Source organism: Cryptomeria japonica, chromosome 4 (assembly GCF_030272615.1).
Source record: "Cryptomeria japonica chromosome 4, Sugi_1.0, whole genome shotgun sequence".
NCBI classification, from domain to species: Eukaryota; Viridiplantae; Streptophyta; class Pinopsida; order Cupressales; family Cupressaceae; genus Cryptomeria; species Cryptomeria japonica.
In genome coordinates, this window is record NC_081408.1 from 493,699,105 (window position 1) to 493,709,066 (window position 9,962).

A 9,962-nucleotide genomic window follows, 5' to 3' on the forward strand; every position below is an offset into this window, starting at 1 on the left:
GTGTGTCAATATTTGGCCTAATTGAATGACAGAAGATGAATGATAAGTATAATTAGCCATTGGTAGTTCAACTTTGACGATACTATGAATGATAGTTTTACATGGGGAATCAATACTGAGATCCTTTGGGGTTCCCTTCACCTGTGCCAGTATTTTATTTAAACAGTATGAGAGACATGTGAAGGGAATATGGCGAGGTCATGTATCTTTGGTTTTACCTGCACATACATGGAGGAAACAAAGGAGGAACACATTTGAAGGCTATTCAAAGCAAAGGAGGAGGAAACAAGGAAGGTGGTGATCTAATTTGTCAAGGGTTACCTTCATGATGGGAGGGTGTTTAAGATTTTATTCTCCAATATAGTGCAAATTATGGGTTCACCGATATGGGGATCTATGGCCGCCCATGACCAAGTAGTGGAAGCTTATGTGGGAGAAATCAAGAATAAGTTACCCTCCATTGTTACAAGGCCATTAATTGGAAAGATTCCATAGATATTGTATGCCAGTGTAATGAATCACAAGAAAGTCTCCACAATGGTATTGCAATTATATAAGGAAAGACTGGAATAAAGGTACATGGGAACCTTTGGTGATTATGCGACTTCTAGAGTTTACAAAGAGAATGATGTAATTAATGAAATTGATCTTTTTAATTTTAATAGAGGGATCTACCCCCAATGGCAAATCTTATTGATCAAATACATATATTTATTAAAAGATCACTTTCATTAAGTACACACACACACACACACACACCTGTGTGCGTGTGTGTGTGTAGCATCCCAAATTGTACTCCCTTACAATTTTGTCCTTATTTGGGCCCTCACCGTGGTGTTCGCCTCCTGAGGTTTGATTGGAGTCTTGATTCTACTCACACCATGCACTAAACTCAAAATTTTCATCATGCACACTTTCTTCCCCAACTTCTTGTGTCCCTAACTGGTTAGGAATAGAGCGCTAGTACCCTAGTCCTTAGGGACCAGAGCACCCAATGCTCCGGTCCTCCCAATCAAGGCCCATTTTGGGGCCTCTTATACATATGTATATGTATATGTATATGTATAAGTATATGTATATGTATATTTATATGTATGTATATGTATATGTATATGTATATCTATATATATGTATGCATGCATGTATGTATGTATACATATCTGTACATATATATATGTATGTATATATGTATACGTACACACACACACATATATACATATACATATACATACATATATATATGTATAGATGTACATACACACACACACACACACACATATATGTATACATATGTGTATACATATATACATATATATACATACATATATATATACATATATACATACATATGTATATATACATATATATATGTATATATACATATATATATATGTATATATACATATATATATATGTATATATATATGTATATATATGTATATATACATATATATATGTATATATACATATGTGTATGTATATATACATATATACATATATATATACATATATATATATGTATATATACATATATATATATGTATATATACATATATATATATGTATATATATATATATATATATATAGATATATATACATGTCTACATGTCTACATATGTACATATGTACATATGTAGATATGTACACACACACACACACACACACACATATATATATATATGTATGTATGTATGTATGTATGTATGTATGTATAGATATATATACATATAAATCTACATACATACATACATATGCATATGTATATGTATATGTATATGTAAATGTATGCATATATATACATATATACATATATATACATGTACACACACACACACACACACACACACACACACACACACACACACACACACACACATATATGCACATATATAACATCTCCTATCACTCCTCTCTTGACATATTCCCATATATATATATATATGAACGATTCCATAGATCTTTTGTGCCTATGCAACAAATCACAAGAAAGTCTCCACAATGGCATTGCATTTGTATAAGGACTAGAATAAAGGTACATGAGAACCTTTAGTGATTATGTGACTTTTGGAGTTTGTAAAGAGAATGATGTACTTAATGCAACTGATCTTTTTAATTTTAATAGAGGGATCTACCCCCAATGGCAATGCTTATTGATCTCTCTCTCTCTCTCTCTCTCTCTCTCTCTCTCTCTCTCTCTCTCTCACACACACACACACACACACACACACACACACACATGTATGTACATGTGTGTGTGTGTGTGTGTGTGTGTGTGTGTGTGTGTGAGAGAGAGAGAGAGAGAGAGAGAGAGAGAGAGAGAGAGATCAATAAGCATTGATATTTGCATTAGTCCAAATTGAAGAAACCAAATATCATGCCAAAAGGCAAGAGGGCACCTAAGTCCAACAAGAAAAAACTAGAAATTGTAACTAATGCAAAGGGACAAAGAAAGCTTGGACCTAGGAAGTAAATCCTTCTTCCCAAGTGATAGTGAGGGCCTTAACATGGAATTTTAGGGGAATTAATACCCCTAACAAGTGGTGTATGGTCAAGCGCCAAATTGACCAAGAAAAAGTTGAGGTGGTCTTTCTATAGGAGACTAAACGGAGTAAGGAGGAGAGTGAAAGGAGATTGAGAAACTGGAGGTAGTGAAAAGGAAGCTCTGTAGGAACCAATGATCCTTCAGGTGGCTTAGGCATTTTATGGAACCTTGTTAATGGTGGTGGGGGAGATGATAGAGGACAATTAATTTTGGAAATTGGCTAAAGTTTTTAATCTACAAAAGAGACAATGTCTTTGTCTTAAATATATGCAACCATATTTCTATTTCTAGCAAAAAAGTGGTATGGAATTGCATCTTAGAAAATATTTAGAGATTGTCAGGGGAAAGGGTGATATTGGTAGGATATTTAAATGTCACAGTGAATAACTTGAAAAGGTGGGGGTGGGGGGGGTATTTCACAACTCTCTTAGGTTCAATTGGAATTCCATAACCTTAAACAGATCATAATCAATTGACAGATATAGTGTCGAAGAATGAGATATTTGCATGGACAAATATAAGGAAAAGCTTGATCATTTTTTAGTAGCATGGGAGTGGGAGAACTTGTTTATGGAACATGAGGCAAATATTCTCCTATTCACTTGGTTTGACCATTACCCATTGCAACTTCAAATCATTCAAAATAAACCACCAGAGAAGTGTCTCTTCAAGTTTGAGATTATGTAGTTTCATGATGAAGGTCTAAAAGGTTGAATGAAAGAATGATGGAATGAAGTCAAAAAAAAGAAATCACACATGGATGTATCAATTAAGTGAAAAATTGCGACATGTTAAACATGAATTGAAAGAGTGTATTGAATCAAGTTTTAAGAAAATCTCTATAGAGAAGGGAAAAATTTAGAGTGAGCTAACTAAGCTCAATGAGGTAGTTATAGAGAAGGGGGTGAGCAACAATGACTTTAAATCAGAGAAGAGACTTAAATAGGAGCTGCCAAAAATCTTGGCAAGGGAATAATGTTTTTGGCGACATAAGTTTAGGGAGGTTTATCTAAGAGAGGGTGACAGAAACACCAGATTCTTCCATAACTAATTAATGCAAGGACATAGTTGTGGTAATTAAAAAAGAGCATGGGAGTTTTACACAAATCAATGAGGAAGTGAATAGTGAGACAACTAGATTTTTTGAAACAATGTTGAATAAGGCAATAGTGGAGCACACTACAAATAAGGAACACATTCTCGGATGCATCCCTTCACTCATTTCAAATAAAAATGATAGAAGATTTGAAAGAGTTGTCACCTTAGAAGAAGTGAGATTGATTACTTTACAACCTTGTCTGGAAAAGTGCCCTAGTCGGGATGGCTTCCCTACTAGATTTTTTTAGAAGTTTTATGATATTGTTGGATTGGATTTGGTTAGGGCTATTGAAGAATCTAGAAAGAGATCTACCATGTTAGGCTCTCTTAATCACACCTTTCTAGATTTAATCCCCAAGAAAAAAGATGCACGGGAAATGGGGGATTATAGGCCCATATCCATTTGCAAACTTTTTTATAAGATTGTTATAAAAGTCATGGTGAATAGATTGAAAGAGGTAATTTTGGAGATCATTTTAGTTAAATAAAGTGGTTTTGTCTCAGGTTGATCAATTGCTAAAGGAATGATTGTTTCTTGTGAAGCCATTCATTCTACTAGAAAGGCAAGGGAAGTGAGTATGATAATCAAATTGGATATACTAAAAGTGTATGATTTAGTTGATAGACATTTTCTTATGGATATTCTAACAAAGTTTGGGTTTGGCGAGTTATGGATTAAGTGGATTAAAGGTTGTATATCTAATCCTAAATTCTTAGTTCTAGTCAATGGGGCGCCTGTAGGCTTTTTCTATCTTCAAGAGGATTGAGACAAGGGGACCCACTCTCTCCTTTGATGTTTATCATTATGGTTGAGGCTTTGGGAAGAAGCATTGGATTTTTTGGGTGAAAATTTTGTAACCTTAGGGAGGTTTACAAAATGTGGGTTTCACCACAGTATGCAAGACAATATCTCTCAGAAGGCAAGATACAGTCTCTCCTATTTATAATGGAAGGCTCCTCCTTTCTATTGTAATTTTTTTTATTAATAATCTACTTGCTAATTTTATGCTAATCCAGGATGATACAATCACTTTATTCTCTTTTTTAGAGTAAGTACTTTCCCAATTCTCTATCTAGAATGGAATTATTTCCTTAAAACTGAAAACAATTTCTCATTTGCAGTAATAGTAAAATTTATGCTAATTAAGAAGGAAAGTTTCTATAAGAGTACAAAGCCTCCCATTGCTTCTCTTTTCTGAAAATAACTAATGGGATGGGAAAGTACCAAGCTCAAAGTCTTCTTTTAATTATTGTCCTATCAAACTTTTACAAATGACTCTTTTTCTAACAATTTTTTCAAAATAACAACTAAAGCACAAAGTCTTCAGGCTGCTATTCATATACAAATTATCAATAAACAATGTAGATAATGAGAAAAATCTCAAAGTCTTTAAACTATTACCCATACCAAGTTCCTATTCTCTAATTCTCAAAGTAACACAAAGTCTACTTATACGAACTCAAAGTACTCTTCAATATTTCACACAAATAACACTACTCAACTTAAATTTCCAAGAACATATAAATCTAAATGACATAAGAACATCTATATCATACACAAGATTTATTCCAACACAAAGTTTGAAAGCCAAACTTGTCTTCTCTTTGATTAAGCCCTCAAGTTCACAATATGAACACAAAGTCTCACTTTGCTTTTCACTTCAATAGAGTTTTATTGCAAAAAATAAAGATACTAATTACAATGAGAAACCTCATATATATAGGTGAGGTGCAACGAGAAAACATAGGAAAGTTACAACTAACTCATGACTAAGTCAAAGAAAGAGTTCGATTTGACTTAGGACATATGCACTCCTAAATGCAAAACTATTATCTAAACTGACACTTGAAGATGCCAATTGAAAATAAAAAATGACACTATCTACATGAATGCAAAAATGACTAAGTAACTAGGGCTCCATTTTGTGTCTCATCATCTCGATCTTTCTTCATAAATTTTTCATACTTCTATAGAGAAACTTGAGTTTCAACTTCATCTGGTCCATTTTCATAACCAGAGATAACCAATATCCTGGTGAGAGAATTTTCTAGTAAGGTGCATTCCTTCTTAGATCTCTTTAAAAGAGATTCTAGACCATCCAAAATAATTTAGATTGCTATCAACTTGTCAAGCGAGACTATTGGGAAATATTCTCGCTCGACTTCAATTTGAATGAACAAATTGAAAGCCTGAATGCATGAATCCAGGGGTAGCAGTTTTTTCTCTTCACTAAACATTTTACAAGGAAATTCTATAACCTTGGCTAGGATTTCTTTGATAGTACTTTTATTTGTTTTCCTAGCCTTCTTGATATCTCCAACCAATTTCTCTAAAATCTCCATTCTATTTTTTGGAATCTCTTTAGGTTGCACATAGAATTTACTAGAAGGAACAATATTATTGTCAACAAGAACATCTAAAGGGAAGCCTCTCAATTTGAGCCAAGATTCAAAATTCTTCTCATGTGTTTCTATTCCCTATGTTAATGTCTCCAACATTATGTCAAATTCAAATTCAACACTCTAAATGATGTCAATCAACTTGGTCGTGGAAGTCGTAAGATGTGCTCCTTGACTCTGCATCCTATCCATCCATCCCCCATTGTAGTACCCCTTGAGGTGAGTCTTTCAACTTGCCTGGTGGTTGTTTCATCAATTGATGAAGTCACTAGCTCAACTATCTCAGTGGACTTAGTAATTTTCGCTAAAACACTGGTAAGCAACTCCACTTGATCCTTGATTTTATCTTTCTTAATCTTTTCCTCATCATAACTAATAGGGACTTAGAAGCCTCTTGTGCATCCTGCTTGGTACCATCATGAGTTTGTTTTCCAAGATCTATTATTTTGACATTATAATATTTTGTTTGAACTTTGTCCACATTCTTATCCAAGGGAGGTTCTGCAATATCAACATACTTGTTCCTATCCTGTTCAATTCTTACCCTTGAGATGGTTTTGGCCTTCTTGGCAGTTTTTCACTTCATAGGAACTAATTGGCGAAAATCAAACTCATTGGGGGAAATTGCCTATGTCTTTGCTTTGGGAGTATTTGAAAGTAACCAAGGAGGAAGTACATAAACATTTTTAGAACCAGAAACTAATGTTTGAGATGCAACCCCTTGACTTGGAGAAACAATAGCCATTATAGGTGAAGTGGAGGTAGTAACAACCAAAACTAGAGGGTTTTCAATAGATTTCTCATTAGACTTGGATCAGGTTTCTACTATGAATTTGTCAAAATCATCTAACATATTGGATGTCCTTTCTAGTAGAGATAAGAAAACATTGACAATGTTATCTTGAGGAGTTTCTAATGTAGACTCATTGGTAGGTATGTGAATGCTATTTACAAGAGTGACTCTAGTAGCTATTGATTCAAAAATAGTTATGGGTACATATGAAACTATTGACCCAAAAGGTACAAAGGTAGTAATAGAAACTTGTGAAGATTAAATGATAGTTACCAGATCGGGTGCTTGGGAAAATTGTTTTAAAATATTCTATGGCACTCCATCATTTGAAGTCTCTAGAAAACTTTCTTCATCAAATTCTTCTTCCAATTCTTCAACATGCTCTCCTTCTATAGACTGCTCTTCAATTAGATCTTCATTATCCAAATCAAGAGGTTCATAGTCTGGGTGCTCACCTAAGAACTCTGACTCCTTTTCTTCTTGAGTACTAGGAGCAGATGTTTCAGCTTGCTCTGTACCTTTACCTTTACCCACTGTGAACTTGAATCTAGGAACAACAATCAGGGCATTGGGATCTTGTTTATTCTTTGTCCTCAATTTTAACTTCTTCCCAATTGGTCTGACAATATCTTCTTCTGATCTTGTAGTAAAATCTTTAAGCTGAATGCCCTTTGAGGCGAGCCACACATTTGTGTTTGCAAGGATCTTTTGAAAATGGGCTTTTATAGACACCACTTCCTTTTGTGACCATTGGATCAAAGAAAGAAGATAACTTTTTATTTTCTTATCCTCATATACAAGCTCAAGAATATTGCCATCATAATTCTTCTGGTACATCGACCAAATTGAAACTGATTATTTGATCTTTAGTAAGATGACAATAATCAAGTTTCCTAATCTCTTTTTCTATTCTATGATCTAGTCATACACCTTCAACTCTATGGACATGCGTATAAGACCTTTTCAACTTATTCGTTATACTCCTATAATTAAAATCTTTTTGAGCTCTGAAGAACCTCATTATGACTCTTATCATTTCCTCATCCATGGTTCTAGCCTTGAAAATTGAATTGATTGAATACTTGTCAATGGTCAAAGAGAATTTGAAACCTGGCCTATGTGAACTTGGTTGCCTCTCATGAACATAAACCATTTGTCATGCCAAATCCATCAAGAAAATTTTGTCAGATGGGTACCTGGGAAGTGTGAATGGCTGGTCATCAAAGAAACCAACTCTCAAGTAAGTGAAAGTAGGAAATTGAAGGAACATGCATCCATACTTGTTCACCATTTCCCAAGCCTGTTATGAAACTCTTTTATCTTCAAGGCTCTTATCAAACAAACATAAGAAATGACTAAAAAATGCATCATTGATTCTCCTAAAATGATATTGACTTTTCTTCAAAGTCAATTGTGGACAATATTTCCAAACAAGGATAGAGCTTTTATCACATTTTGTAAACAAACCTAGAAAATTCCTCATAGTTATTGTTGTATATACCAAATATGATATCATATAAAACTTCAAGGTAGTGGGAACCTTGGTGAGCTGATCAAAGAGTGTGTCACTTATTTGTCTACCCCAAAAGATTCTTTTATTGTTCTATCTTATAACATGAATGTACTAATACATCCATACATAATATGTATCTAAAGTAGATAAACCTTTAATCTTGCTCAGGAGAGTGATTAGATCATTCACCTCCTCTATGAAATCACTCCTATGAATTGTATTGGGCCACCTTGCAATATTCAGCCTGGGAGTTCTCAACCAATTGTCATTAATTTTCTTTCTATGCCTATTTGGATTCTTCTCATAATATACTTCAGTTGATTCCATATCCAGGTTGGCAAAGAATCTATGTCTAGACACTTGAACAATGAATCAAACAATTCTTCATCTAGGACCAATACTTTATTTCCATCAACATCCTTAACACTTCTACTCACATGATCAAAATGATTCACTATTGCAAGGACAAACTCAAGATTCTGCATTGACATAGGAAAAGTTGCAACTTGGTGTATACAACTATTGATAGTAGGTTCCATCAAATAGTAATTTGGAGTATTCTCCACTCTTTTGAGAAACTCTTCTAGGTCAACATTGTAACCAAAATACCCTAGAGAAAATAACTAATCTAACCAGCAATTTTTTTTTTAAAATCATTTGCTAATGCAACACAGTGAGATATCATAACTTCAATTCATAGATTAACTTCACAAGAATTCATAAAACATCATTAACATCACCATAACTATAAATAACATATAACACAAGTAGAATAAATATCACAACTATAAACATATGTCCATTCATTCTTTCCCTAGGGTATCCTAACACCACTACTTGCTAACAACATAACAATAACACATCCATACCATGAAATCATTAACGTTAATCCCATTTAAGATCTTATCAATACTTTTTCCTATAATGAGATTATGATCTATCAATGCATATCATCATATCCCATCAACTATCTAAGTTCATTTTAAATCACCAAATCAAATCTTCCTATCTCCTATCATTATCCATTATTCACCTATCCCATCGTTAATCTATATACATATATCCTTCTCCTACATATGGAACTAGATTATTTCCTTAAGAAAGACCATTGCACATCTCATCAAGAATACTATCCGTACACTTATGCATGATTATAACAATTAGCACTTATCTTCTTTCAAATATGATTTCATGCTACTAGACCAAATCAAGAACCATATGATACAACAAGAATGCATATAATCTAATCATTCAATTTCCTAATCCAACCTAGGACCTGAATCTTAACATAATGAACATTCTTACAACATGAACCATACAATGAATACATCATCTTATTCCATTACAAGATCATCGTCTCTACATCATCATGTCCTATTACATTAGAAAACATGGCATAAAAAAACATAATCTCTCTTACATTTACAATATCATCATGATACAATATACTATCTCAACACCTAGGAATTAGTTCCACGTAATGAAGAATCATAAAGTCCTTACAAAATTGCAACTACTCATTCATTTCCATAATCCAAAGATAACTAACATTAAGGATTAACATATTTCAAAACATACATGATCGTTAACATAACCACTAACGTTCACAATATAT